Raw genomic sequence first — 12,927 nt, forward strand, 5'->3', positions numbered from 1 at the left:
ATCCCGATTGTGGATTAATGAGTTACAGGGTGTCACACTATGATATTGGATTTATTTTTCAAACCATTTTTTGAGTTCAGAACCACAGTGAAATAACCCCTATTTTACCATCCAGGAGCATCAGGCCACAAAGCCGCAGTCTGTTGCTCCTGAGTCACAAGGAGAGGGTCCACCACAATCCCCCTTCACCCCTCCTTACTTTAGCTCCCCCACATAAGGCCCTCCCACCCACCCCTCCCAGAGGGGCTACCTTCACAAATCATTGGTGATCCAGGGGGTCCGGGGGGGGGGGTCATCAACAGGAGTGATGCCCAGTCACTCATGCCTTGTGCTACACCACCTTCAAGATGGTATGACTATCGCTAGGGGTCATATTTCCATGTAATATAACCCCTAGGAACAACTGGGCATCCTTCTTCCTGAATACCCCCCCCCCCGGACCCTCCCCCCAAACCCCCCAGACCACCAATGGTTTGTGAAGGTAGCCCCTATGGGGGAGGGTAGAAGGGCCTTGTAAGGGGTGCTGCTTTAGGTGGGGGGGGGCTTAAGACAGGGGTAGGCTGGAGGATCTGCAAGCCTGAGAGCATCAAGATGCGGCTTTGCGACCCTATACTCCTGGGAGACGGGAATAATGCTGCTCGCGAGGTGGCTCACAAGCGGTGCTTTTCCTCTAAGATGGGATTTAGCAGCCTGTGGTACCGGGATTTGGCAGGTTGCCGAATCCTACAGAGCATCAAACTGCAGTAAAAGGTGAAGAATTACTGAGAACCCAATGCGATTTCAAAGTAAAGACTAGGCACACTACAAAAAATGTAAATGGTCTTCCTTGCTCTACCATCTTTGAAAACTGCCTTCACTAACATACTTATTCTCAGTTTTACATTTTCAGTATTTTATATTCACACACTCTTTTATTTGCCCTCTTTCATTATTAATATTAGTAGTAGTAATTTTGGCATTTTTCCCTCTCACTTTCCTTTATTTGCTCAGTTACTTTCTACTGAAAGTAAATAAAACATGCCAAGGGAAGGGATGAAAATGCTGTAGACTGAAACCATCAATGCCAGCTTATTTTTCTGCTTTCCCATGTTGTGGGTCAGTTGCATGCAGAGCACACCGTGTAGGCCGCTGCCTAGGGGCTCACATCACACGTACATCATTATAAACGTACACCTCAATAAAAACACAGACGCACAATACAAGCCACTGTCCCTGGGATTCTATATCTGGCGCCTTAATTTCTGCGTGGAAGTCAAAGCGTTTCTAAAATCTATGTGCACTGTTATAGAATACACACGCTCTGCGCCTAATTTAGACATCAGGATTTACATCAAGCAAAACATGGTGTAAATGGCCGTGACTGCATTTGGTCATGTGGAGAAGTGCATGACATTCTATATATGACGAAGAAGGGCAACCTTCGAAAGCTAATCAAGAAATGTATTAAGTTATGTCCAATAAAAAAGGTATCATCTTATTTTCTTTTCCATGTTTTATTTTGTTTGATTTCTATATATCGTACAGAAATTTAAGCCTATTCTATCAAATTTAGACGTACTTTACAAAATACATTTAGGCGTATTTCTTTCTGTGTGGAAGTTTTTAGGCGCTATATATATACAATCTACCCTATATGCTTTTGGGTTTCTGCTGAAGTTTATGTAGGGCTTTTCTTTGAGTGAAAGGAGTTAGTTTTGCACACACCATGAACTTCGCTCTCTGAACAAATCTCTCTTGTCGTCCCCCTTCTCCTCCACCGCTAACTCCAGACTTCGTTCCTTTTATCTTGCGGCACCTTATGCCTGGAACCGTCTTCCCGAACCCATACGTCTAGCTCCATCTCTTCCTGTTTTTAAATCTATGCTGAAAGCTCACTTTTTCACTACTGCCTTTGGCTCCTAACCGCTACTCATTTGCCCTCCTCCTCCCCTGTTCCTCTTTACCCTGCAATTCCCTTGCCCGTAATGTCTTGTCTGTCTGTTTTACCTGGTAGCGCTATATAAATGCTATTAGTAGTAGCAGTAGTAGGAGTAATGTCCATATTAAATTAAAAAGGCTTATTTATTTTTTATTTAGTTTATTAAAAGAATGTATAACCCGTTCAGTTCCGGTTGCCATATCTCAAAAAAGATATAGCGGAATTAGAAAAGGTTCAAAGAAGAGCAACCAAAATGATAAAGGGGATGGAACTGCTCTCGTATGAGGAAAGGCTAAAGAGGTTAGGGCTCTTCAGCTTGGAAAAGAGATGGCTGAGGGAGATAAGGTTGAGATCTACAAAATCCTGAGTGGTGTAGAATGAGGAGAAGTAAATCAATTTTTTACTCGTTTCAAAAGTACAAAAACCAGGGAAGTTACATGAAAATACTTTTAAAACAAAATAGGAGGAAATATTTTTTCACTCAACAAATAAATTAAGCTCTGGAACTCTTTGCTGGAAGATGTGGAAACAGCGGTTTAGCGTATCTGGGTTTAAAAAAGGTTTGGACAAATTCCTGGAGGAAAAGTCCATAGTCTGCTATTGAGACAGACATGGGAAGCAACTGCTTGCCCTGAGATTTGTAGTATGGAGTGTTGCCACGATTTGGGTTTCTGCCAGGTACTTGTGACCTGGCTTGGAAAACAGGATACTGGGCTAGATGGACCATTGATCTGACCTAGTACGGCTACTCTTATGTTCTTATCTAAAAAATTCTAGGCGGGGTACAAAAGTAGCACTTATACTGCACCTTATGTTTGCGGTTCAAGGTGGACTGCACAACAGCTGTTACAACTTGGTACCAATAATATCAGCCTTTATTTTCCCTACATTACAGGCTTTACAAAGCATCATGATTTAAGAACATAAATATTTCTGTAACAATCACATGTTCAAAGAGCATCTAAAATTCATGTAGACAATTCCATTCTTCTGGTCCCCTTCCCACTGCTGCTTACCTCACTCTTATGCAATATGTAGGTGGCCATATGTGATTCAAGAGAATTGCTTTTTGACACCCATAGGATATTTAGGAGGCAGTGAGGGTTCCGGCGGTAATCAGGCACACCCTCCAGCATTAAAAAATATCATATGGCTGTCTCTAGCGTTAGCTCGTGCTAATTTTTAGCACACCCTAAAAATGCTAGTGCACCTATAGCGTGGCTTAGTAAACAGGGCCCTTAGAGACCCTTTATTTATTTGTTGCATTTGTATCCCACATTTTCCCACCTCTTTGCAGGCTCAATGTGGCTTACAATGTTCCTTCATGGCATTCGCCATTCCAGAGTAAAAAGGTACAATTGATATTACATAGAGAACATGGATGACATAGTAGATTATGAGGATAACATAATAGATCGCCATTCCAAAGTAAAAGATACAATTGGTATTCAAAAAATAATCTACTTCTCAAAAAGCTAAAAACTGCCCAAAACACAGCGGCTCGACTAAACTTCGGTGCATCAAAGTTTAAAAGTTCCAGACCACTTCATGAGAACTTGCACTGGCTTCCTGTACAGGAGTGCATAACTTTTAAAATTTGCACCCTAGTCCATAAGATCCTCTACGGAGCAGCTCCAGCATATATGGATGCCCTTGTCAACTTACCACCAAGGAATTCGCTTCGATCTTCTCGTTCATACTTAAACCTCCATTACGCTGCGTGTTCTGGACTCAAGTATAAAACCACATACGCTTCCACCTTTTCCTATATCGGCACTCATTTGTGGAATACATTACCTAAATATGTAAGAATGGTTCAAGCAGGGGCGTAGCCACGGGTGGGCCTGGGCCCACCCACTTTGGGCTCAGGCCCACCCAGCGACGATGCAGAGCGACGACAAAAGAATTGATCCCCCGCCGGCACGCAGGCCTTCTTTCCCCTCCCTCCCTCCCTCCCCTTCGGGCAGCGCCGCTGTCTATCGCTACAGCTGAGCAAAGCTGCAGCGCACCGGGTTCGTCTCCGTCCTGCCGCTACTTCTGCCCTCTGGCTCCGTGATCTTTGTTTGCTTATCTGCAGCGGTTCCGGATCTGTGCGCTCCCAGGGCTGTCTGTGTATGCTGCCTGCGACTGCTTCCTCTGCGCTGGGCCCCGCCTCTTCAGAAGAGTAGGCGGGGCCAGCGCAGAGGAAGCAGTCGCAGGCAGCATACAGACAGGCCTGGGAGCGCGCAGATCCGGAACCGCTGCAGAAGAGCAAACAAAGATCACAACGGAGCCGGAGGGCAGAAGTAGCGGCAGGATGGAGACGGACCCGGTGCGGTGCAGCTTTGCTCAGCTGTAGGGACAGACTGCGGCGCTTCCCGAAGGGGAGGGGAAAGAAGGCCTGCAGCCAGGTGCCAGACTGTCGCTGGGGAAAAGGAGGGAAAAACGTGTGTGTGTGTGGTGGTGGTGTGTGGGTGGGGGGTCGGGGAGAGACAGGAGCACTGTTGGGATGAGGGAGTGAGACAGGGTAGAGCTAGGTAGGGGGAGGGACGGAGAGATGCTGCAAGGGGAAAGAGAATGAGAATTGTTGGATATGGGTGGGATGGGTAGAGGGAGAGAAAGGGCATGAGAGAAAAAAACATTTTGGACATGGAAGTGGAAGGGAGAGGTGAGAGGGGAAATGTTGAACATGGCATGAGGGAAAGGAAGGATGGAGAGATGATGATGGTGGTGGGGGGGGGCAGAGAGAGATGTCAAACCAGGGCCTCAAGGCAGGGAGAGGGAGAAAAGTTGGACATGAAGGTGGAGAAGAGGAGAGGAAAGGAGAGATGCACAAGTGAGGGAGGGGAGAAAGAGGGAAGATGGATCCAGGGAGAGAAGATAGACAGTGGATGGTAGGGAAGAGAAAGGGAAAATGCTGGACAATGGGGGAGGGAAGAGAGAAAATTTTGTGCCCACCCACTTTGTGCTCAGGCCCACCCAAAATTGGCTGTCTGGCTACGCCACTGGGTTCAAGATCATCTGACTTTCCGGAAGTCTCTCAAGACCTACTTATTTGGGCAAGCTTACCCTAAAGATCCCGTCCTGCCTCTGTGATTCCTGGACTCCAACTCCTCTAAAGATCTTGTGGACTTAAGTACTTTCTCTTAACCCTGTACCTTTCCGCCCCTCGTATCACTTTCCATTTATTGTACTTTCCTGTTTGCTAACTTAATGTAAGCCACATTGAGCCTGCCAGTGGTGGGAAATTGTGGGGTATAAGTGATATAAATAAATAAATAAATATAAAGAGTATGGATGATATAAAAGAATTAAGCAATAAAGTATAGGGCAGTGATGGCGAACCTATGGCACGCGTGCCAGAGAGGGCATGCAGAGCCCTCTCTGTTGGCACGCAAGCGGTCGCCTCACCCACCTGAAGTTCGTTCCCTCCTCCCTTCGAGTTCCAGGCCCCCTCCCTCCGAATTTTAAAAGTAATCTATTTTACCTCGTTGGGGTTAGGGCGGCAGCATGCAGGCTCGGCTTGGCGCTTAGTTCCATTTTCCCTTCTCTCTCTCTCAGCTCTGGTCCCGCCCTCATTTCCTGTTTCTGCAAGGGCAGGGCCAGAGCTGAGAGAGAGAGAAGGGAAAAGGGAACTAAGCACTGAGCCGAGCCTGCATGCTTTTTACCGCTGCTGCCGCCCTAACCCCGACGAGGTAAGATAGATGACTTTTAAAATTTGGAGGGAGGGGGCCTGGAACTCGAAGGAAAGGAAGGAGGGACCCTGGAACTTGAAGGGAGGGACCCTAGAAATGGGAGGGAGGGAGGGCCCTGGAACTGGGAGGGAGGGGGAGGGGGGAATGCACCACCTGTTAAATTGCCCTGTTGGCACTTTGCGATAAATAATTAGATTTTGGGTTGCTGTTTGGGCACTTGGTCTCTGAAAGGTTCACCATCACTGGTATAGGGAGAAAACATTCAGGATATCAAGTAAGTGGTGATGTATTACCGTTCCTATTATGGATCATTGTGGTATGCCTTGTTGAAGAGATAGATCTTCAGTGATTTACAAAAGTTGATTAGATTGTAAATTATTTTCAGGTCAAGTGGCAATGCATTCCACAACTGCGTGCTCATATAGGAAAAGCTAGACGCATGTGTTAGTTTGTATTTTAGTCCTTTAAAACTAGGGAAGCCCAAAAGTGGCCTGCGCTGGTGTAGGCACGTGTTTTGGATGCGTGCCGGTCAGTTTCCTCAGCGCATCTGGAAAAAAAAGGAGATTTTTTTTTAATATGCCGGAGATTGGACATGCGGCAAAATGAAAACCAGTGCACATCCATTTTCAGCCTGAGACCTTAATGCCACCCACTGACTTAGCGGTAAGGTCTCATGCGCTAACCGGGCAGTAGGCGTGCCGATTACTGCCAGGTAAGTGCCCCATGATAGAAAATAGAAAATATTTTCTACTGCTTGTTTTGGACGCGCGCCATGAGTAGAATTAACACCCAGGGCCTACGGTAGTGCCACTTTGACATGCATTAGATGCACATAGGTACCTACACACCTTTGTAAGTTTGGTGCTGTTTATAGAATAGTATTTAGTGCCGATTGTCTTGGTGCTGATTTTTCAACATGCACCGTGCAAATTTTTAGCATGGCCTAATTTTATAAAAATACATATTTATTTATTTTTAGATCATTTATACCCCGCTTTTTGCCACGGAACGCAGCCCCAAAGTGGCTTACACTGAACTAAAGAAAAGAAGTACAATGACAGTTGAAGGCAAAAGGGAAGGGAGAATAACTACAAAATTTCAGCAAATGAGCAGCAGGTAGGGAAAAGAACACGAAGAGAAAAGAAAGGAAAGAGAAATCGGTCAAAATCAGATCTTGACTCGCCGAGACACAGAAGATAACGATGAAGATTTTCCCATCATGGCTAGGAACCGTTCTCCAGGTACTCCAGTAGACAAAACAGTGAAGGCGGAGGTAGGGCAGTGCAGAAGGCGGTCTCAAGCTAAGAGTGGCCGAGAAGCTTGTCAAGAGGAAAGAGCTCATCAGCTGTTAGTCCGTTCCGTTGTAGAGGAAGCGGTACTGGACGAGGGGCATATTGAAGAGGGCTCAAGCCAGTTCGGGAAGCAGAGGCGAGCAGAAGCCAGGCAGCCCCCGACAGCTGGGGCGTCAACATTACCGGGAGTCCACTCACAGGGAGAAGGGATGAGGAAGGGTGGGGGACACTGTTTTGTTCCCTGGATGCTTGCTTTTTTCACTTCCCCGCACGCTTGTTTTCGCATTTTCTCACCTTTGCAATTAAAATGCCTCTCATATCAATTTTTTGTGTCTGCTGGGATGTGCCTGTGTGCCGTTAGTCGGTGGTTGGGCTGCAGGAACGTCGAGAAGAAGCAGGGCAGACTAGGCTAGTCAACGGTTCTGGAGTCACTCAGCCTGTCTTGTATACCCCCACGCCACGCTTCACTCCCGCTGACAGGATCACGACTCCGCGGCCGCCGACCTTCCCGCGATGGGGCCGTAGCGCTGAGTGCAGCAGAAGAACCCTGCATCGAGACCCACAGATTAGTCTTCCCGCGGCGCTGCAGGCCTCCCGGTATCGGCCTCCCTCAGTGTCGCTAATGGTGACAAAAAGCAAACAGGAACCGACCCAAGGATAATCAGAACTTCGCGGCGGCCCACACGGGGTGTGGGCCGAAAAGATCTGGCCAGATCTCAGCCAGGCAACGGTCAGTTGCGGCGATGGCATCAGGAGCCAACGGCTCCTGCGTCTGCTATACAGCGGCCATCTTGAATCTATCTATTGAGGAGTGGCCTAATGGTTAGAGCACCAGTCTTGCAATCCAGAAGTGGCCAGTTCAAATCCCACTGCTGCTCCTTGTGATCTTGGGCAAGTCACTTAACCCTCCATTGCCTCAGGTACAAACTTAGATTATGAGCCCTCCTGGGACAGAGAAATATCCAGAGTACCTGAATGTAAGTCACCTTGAGCTACTACTGAAAAAGGTGTGAGCAAAATCCAAATAAATTATTTGAGATTCTGTTGCTACTATCTGAGATTTTACATGGAATGTTGCTACTATTTGAGATTCTATATGGAATGTTGCTACTATTTGAAATTCTGTTGCTACTATTTGAGATTCTATATGGAATGTTGCTTTAGTGGAGGAGTGACCTAGTGGTTAGAGCACCGGTCTTGTAATCCAGAGGTGGCCAGTTCAAATCCCACTGCTGCTCCTTGTGTTCTTGGGCAAGTCACTTAACTCTCCATTGCCTCAGGTATAAACTTAGATTGTGAGCCCTCATGGGACAGAGAAATATCCAGAGTACCTAAATGTAACTCACCTTGAGCTACTACTGAAAAAGGTGTGAGCAAAATTCAAATAAATAAAATAATACTAAATATCTGCCAGGTGCACACTTGCATATTTTACAGAACATATGAATTCACTGCAACTCCAGTCCAGCACCACACCAACTGCGTCCTTACGAGAGGTGCAAATGCTCTATTTTGACCTTGCACAAACTTGTACAGACAGAGGGGACTAATCGAACGGCGCCGGCGAACTAGATTGCCGGCGATCTATTTTGGCAGCGCCGCAAACAGCTGGCCGGAACCATATTATCGAAAAAAAAGATGGCCGGCCATCTTTTCTTTCGATAATACAGTTTGGACCGGCCAAATGCCAGAGTTTGCATGGGTTTGAGATGGCCGCTTTTGTTTTTCAGCGATAATGGAAACTAAAAGCAGCCATCTCAACCCCGGCTAAATCCAAGGCATTTGGTCATGGGAGGAGCCAGCATTTGTAGTGCACTGGTCCCCCTGACATGCCAGGACACCAACCGGGCACCCTAGGGGGCACTTCTAAAAATTAAAAAAATATATACAAATAGCTCCCAGGTGCATAGCTCCCTTACCTTGGGTGCTGAGCCCCCCAAATCCCCCCCCCCCCAAAACCCACTCCCCACAACTCTACACCATTACCATAGCCCTTATGGGTGAAGGGGTAGAGTGGGTTTTGGGGAGGTTTGGAGGGCTCAACACTTACCACCACAAGTATAACAGGTAGGGGGGTGGGCCTGGGTCCACCTGCCTGAAGTCCACTGCAACCAACAAAACCTGTTCCAGGGACCTGCATACTGCTGTCAGGGAGCTGGGTATGACATTTGAGGCTGGCATACAGTGGCAAAAAAGGTTTTTATTTTTTTTAGTGTAGGAGGGGGTTGGTGACCACTGGGGGAGTACAGGGAGGTCATCCCCCATTCCCTCTGGTGGTCATCTGGTGAGTTGGGGCACCTTTTTGAGGCTTGGTCGTGAAAATAAAAGGACCAAGTAAAACTGGCAAAATACTCATTACCGCCGCTTTTGTTTTTTCCATTATGCGCTGAAGCTGGCCATCTGTTAGCCACGCCCATGCCCGCCCATGTCCCGCCTTTGCTACACCGCCGACACGCCCCCTTGAACTTTCTCCGGCTCGGCGACGGGAAAGCGGCGATGGTGTAAAAAAGGGGGAGTTTCGATTATACCGATTTGGCCGCTTTTGAGAGATCGCCGGCCATCTCCTGATTTGTGTCGGAAGATCGCCGGCGATCCCTTTCGAAAATAAGCCTGATATTCAGCTGCACAATTTTGAAAGCGCTATTTTCCATGTGCAAAACAAACTTTACATGTGCAAAATGTTTCATAAAATTAACCCCGATACTGTTTTGTGACTGGTGAAATTGAAGCTCTGTTTGCCAACTCTCACTCGGTCAGCGGAGCAGAATTTTGCCTCCGCTGCCTGCAGCACTTTTCAGCTCTGCCCTGCACAGGGAGCCTTGTCGGCCTTTGCTGGGTGGCGAGCTGAAACATTGATTTCTGAGCAGCTGACCTCAGGAAGGGGTGAGATGACGCAGCTCGTTTCCGTGCACAGCTCTAGTCCTCTGCATTCAAGCCAAAGTCAACAAAATGCCTGAAAGAGAAAGCAAATAGGCAAACCGATCTGCATAACTCAAAAACAGAGCTATAAACCTGCCCGGGCTGGGGTGTGTTCATGCAATTTCTTCCTACATCAAAAATGATATTCACCCAAGTGTTTCTGCATATTTTTATAACATAACAAATCGTAGCTTTGATGTAGTCAGGAATAGCCGAGTATCACTGAAATTATATTTACTGTGACTTAGATTTCATTGATAAGCTGCAGACCTAATGAATCCCATATGGTCTTAAAAGGCTTTTTAAGCAGCTGTTTTATGGCTGTTCATATGCATCAATAACTTGCTAAAGTCTTATGTTCATAACATAGCTTATCACTCCATTTCATTTAGTTCAATATACATCTTTCTTTCATTAACTCAAAATGGTTTATGGCATCAGATAAAATGACCAAGCATGGGGGGGGGGGGGGGGGGTCAATATTCAGCATGGTTTAACTAGGCAGAAAAGACTCCATGCTGCCAGTGGCCCTTAACCAGAGAGGGCAGCTGTATCTATTCTGACTCTGAGGCATAGCTTGGTGGGGTACAAGGGGAGCCACTGCTCCCCAAATGGGATTTGAATGAAATAGCACCTACATTTTGCTCACACCGATCCCGAAAGACCCAAAGAAAAATACCAATGATGCTGCTAACTACAGGCCAGTTGCATCAATTCCACTGACAACCAAGATGATGGAAGGCATAATGGCCGAACAACTAACAGAATGCATCAATAAATTCTCCATATTGCATGAATCCCGATCAGGCTTCAGACCCCACCACAGTACTGAAAATGTGTTAGTCACACTCCTGACCAAATTCAGACCTGAAATCTCAATAGGCAACAGCATCCTACTGCTCCAGTTTGACATGTCAAGTGCATTTGACATGGCGGACCACCAAATCCTACTATGAATACTCAACAAATTAGGAATTGGAGGGAAGATACTCACTTGGATTAAGGGATTCTTGACCACTGAAACGCAGTAATCTCTCCACCTTGGAAAGTGTAATGTGGGATTCCAAAGAGTTCACCATGTTCACCTACAGTATTCAATCTAATGATGATCCCACTAGCCAGGCCTCAATCCCTTCTTATACGCAGACGACGTCACACTTTAGATCCCCTTCAAAAATAACCCATCAGAAATCACCTCCGAAATCACAAACAGCATGAACACCGTGGAATCGTGGATTTCAGCCTTCAAGTTAAAAATTAAACAGGGATAAAAAAAACACACAGCCTCGAACTATCATCTCCGCACAATACGGAACATTTCACAAGCATCAACGCCTTGGGCTCATCACTCCCAGTCTCAGACATCCTGAAAATCCTTGGCATCACCATAGACTGTGAGCTATCACTAGAAAACCAGGCTAAGGCCACCACAAAGAAAATGTTCCACACAACGTGGAAACTCAAATACTTCCCAAGAGGTGTATTCCGCAACATGATGCAAACCAGCAGCGTAGCCAGACCTGCCATTTTGGGCGGGCCCCGCATTAACCTGGGTGGGCTGTTCCCAACCCCACCCCTACACAGTAATTTTAAAATATTCCCTCCCCCCCCCCCCCCCCCCCCCCCGGCATTTTCTTCTGTCTCCCTTGGCCTACCTTGGCAGCGCTTTCTCCCTTCGCCATCCCCTCCCTCTCATCTGATGGCTCTCCCCGTCCGCGTGGTCTGTTTACTTTTAGTCCTTGAAGCGCCGTTCTCCCTCCAGCACCGCACCGGCAATTCCGATAGCCTTTTGCCAGCGTGCGTCGTCGGGGACGGGGCCTCTCAGGCGCGTCCTGAGGTGGGATGCGCCTAAGGAGAAGCCCCGCCCCCAACGATGCACGCTGGCAGAAGGCTATCGGAATCGCCGGTGCGGTCCTGGAGGGAGAACGGCGCTTCAAGGACTAAAATTAAACGGACCACGCGGATGGGAGCCAGCAGAAGAGGCAGGAAAAGATGGCTTGGGTTGGGGCTTGTTAGGGTGGGCGCTGGGCGGGCCTGAAGGAAAAGTGGCTGGGCCTGGGCCCGTCCAGGCCCACCCGTGGCTACGCCCCTGATGCAAACAATGACTCCAGCCCATGTGGACTACTGCAATGGTATCTACGCAGGCTGCAAAGACCAAATCCTGAAGAAACTACAAACAGCACAAAACACAGCAGCCAGACTAGTTTTTGGAAAAACCCAATTCAAAAGCGCTAAATCCCTCCTTCAAAAATTACACTGGCTACCGATCAGGGCACACATAGCCTTCAAGATCTGCTCTCTGTCATACAGAATAATTTTCGGCCTAGCACTGGGCTACATGATCAATCTAATAGACCTACCAACCCGGAATACAAATAAATCAGTGAGATCTTACCTAACCCTTCACTTACCCAGGTGTAAAGGTATTAAATAAAAATCAACATACGCCTCCTGCTTAGGGTTACTATATTTTGTCCCCCCCAAAAGGAGGACGCATGCCCCACCCCATCACACCCTGCCCCACCCGCCTCTTTTCATGCCCTCGCTCCGCTCCCTGTCATATTTTCCCCTCCCCCCTGTCACACACCCTGCAAACCCCCCTCCCCTTACCTTACCTGGTGGTCTAGTGACCTCTTCGGGGCAGAAAAGAGTCCCCTCTTTCCTGCCCAGAGCGCTGCCCTGCATGCATCCTTCCTGTTGCTGATCTCAGCACAGATTCAAAATGGCCGCCGAGAGTTGAAGTGACCTCATGAGACTGAAACTCTCGGTGGCCATTTTGAATCGGTGTTGAGATCAGCAACAGGAAGAATGCATGCAGGGCAGCGCTCTGGGCAGGAAAGAGAGGGCTCTTTCTTGCCCCGAAGACAGAAGAGGTCACTAGACCACCAGGGCAGTAGTAAGGGGAGGGGAGGCTAGCAATCTGCCCATTTGTCTGGATTTCTGGACAAATGGGCAGGCTGGCAAAGCCCGCCCGGTTGCCTGGACATGTCCTCAAAAAGAGGACATCTCCGGGTAAATCCAGACATCTGGTAACCCTACTCCTGCTTCTCATATGTTTGCACCAAGCTCTAGAACACACTACCTAAAACTCAAGGACAATCACCTTATCTTCTGAAAACACCTG

General features: G+C 47.6%; 1 protein-coding gene across 1 annotated transcript in view; it reads left to right on the plus strand.

The window, feature by feature from the left end:
- Positions 1-12,927, plus strand: part of HNF4A (hepatocyte nuclear factor 4 alpha) — a 159,023-nt gene that overhangs the window by 22,128 nt on the left and 123,968 nt on the right. The window lies entirely within an intron of this gene.

Source organism: Microcaecilia unicolor, chromosome 8 (assembly GCF_901765095.1).
Source record: "Microcaecilia unicolor chromosome 8, aMicUni1.1, whole genome shotgun sequence".
In the NCBI taxonomy this organism is placed as follows: domain Eukaryota; kingdom Metazoa; phylum Chordata; class Amphibia; order Gymnophiona; family Siphonopidae; genus Microcaecilia; species Microcaecilia unicolor.